The 1946-nt window shown below is 33.4% G+C and overlaps 1 non-coding gene across 1 annotated transcript; it reads left to right on the forward strand.

The window, feature by feature from the left end:
- Positions 1-306: 306 nt before the first annotated feature.
- Positions 307-378, forward strand: TRNAC-GCA (transfer RNA cysteine (anticodon GCA)). The gene has a single exon. It is a non-coding gene; the product is annotated as a tRNA-Cys (tRNA).
- The last annotated feature ends 1568 nt before the right edge of the window (positions 379-1946 follow it).

Genomic DNA, 1946 nt, shown 5'->3' on the forward strand with positions numbered 1-1946 from the left:
ACTATGACTAATTTGAAATTTCAATGTTATTTTGAAAAAACTAAGGAAGTCTATACTTTATATTATTTGTTGGGTTACTTAGAATCCAATTTAGATGTTCTGTTTAGATATAAATATAAGAGATGTGTTGGTAAAAATAATTACAGAGTAGTGTTTAGGCTTTTTATCTAGACAATTATTATAGTAAATATTATATTCTAAGGTATAAAAAATGGTGCTCTATCATTTATTTTCTAGATATACATTTAACATTTAAGTATTACATAGAGAACATTTTATTTGCATAACATACTATTTGTTTTGGCTTCCCTGGTGGCTCAGAGGATAAAGCGTCTGCCTGCAATGCAGGAGACCCAGGTTCGATCCCTGGGTTGGGAAGATCCCCTGGAGAAGGAAATGGCAACCCACTCCAGTATTCTTGATTGGAGAATCCCATGGATGGAGAAGCCTGGCAGGCTACAGTCCAAGGGGTCGCAAAGAGTCGGACACGACTGAGCGACTTCACACACACACACACACACACACACACACACACACACACACACACACACACACACACTATTTGTTTTATTGTAGCTTATGAAGTAAGGGCTTCCCACTAATTAAAAAAAAATTTTAGATGAAAGAGATTTGGAGTATTTCATGAAACATTCTATTATAATAGTTTCAGTAGTTATACCATGAGCGACAATCTATTAGGAATAAGGATGAAACTCGGTAGCCCTCACCCCATCTCCGTATAAATATTATTGCTGATCAATGAAAATAACCCATTACAAAATAAGGGAAAATAGAAAAAAATCCATAAACCACGACTATACCAAAAAAAAAAAAACAAAAACAGAAAATGAGATTCCAGTTTCATTAGTGAAAATCCCCCCACCATGAAGCAAAAGAGAACGACACCCTTATCCAAATTACATATCATTAAACAAAAATTCTCAGTTATGAAACAACTCCTCAGATCACAATTAAGATTGATAGACCAAATAAATGGAACCTTAGGGCTGTTAAAGAGTTTATACAGCAAAGGAGTAAATGAATTAACTCAGAAGAAGAATTTGAATTGCTTGAATAATTTTTATATTCTTATTAACCAAAAGACCCATGAGACATTGAGTCTAACATTAATGTTTGAGCCATGCTGCTATATCAATTCCATTTCCTTCAGTACCCAAGGATTCCAACACTGCTTTTAAAATAGTCCCTAACAATTTTTTAAAAATCAACTTTGTTCGAGTATTAGAATAGGATTAATATGCACCCTACAAAAGATATGGAAGAACAGTTTTAAAACACTTTTTCACACAAAGATTAAGCATGATGGGTAATAAGACTTTTTTTTCTACTTCATTAGCATTTTCCAGTAATCTTTTGGCTTCAAACTGAGCTACTAAGCACAGCACAGCAAACATGAAACAGCACCATGAAAACACAATATGTCTTATCACATTCATATACTCAATCAACTCTGAGTCAATATATCAAGAATCTAGATAGGTTTTCCAATAATCACAATTGTAGAGTCCAAGTAGATACAGTAATCCTTTTCTTACCTTGAGAAAACTGGGGCTGAATTCTTCCTTGGGGTTTAGATTGGTTGCTAAGAGTCAGGGTAAATTAGGGTGTCAGTGTTTTTCCTGGAAGGGAAATGATAGAGTATCAAAACTGAATACCACAGATAAAATTAAAAATATTATGACTCACCAAATTGTATCACTCTATGACTTGAAAATGAATACTTTGGAAAGCAATAATCTTTGAAGGCGAATTAAAGAAACTGGTCTCACAAAATTGAGGGGCAGAATAGGGTAAAAGGGAGAATAAAATAGACTAGGGAATAAGATAGTATGGGTTTTTACTTATTTTTCAAGACAAAACAAAAAATAAACAAGCTTAAAATATGATTAGAGAATATAACTTCCAATGCAAGAAATGTGCTATTC

This window comes from Bos mutus, chromosome 12 (genome assembly GCF_027580195.1).
Source record: "Bos mutus isolate GX-2022 chromosome 12, NWIPB_WYAK_1.1, whole genome shotgun sequence".
NCBI lineage: Eukaryota > Metazoa > Chordata > Mammalia > Artiodactyla > Bovidae > Bos > Bos mutus.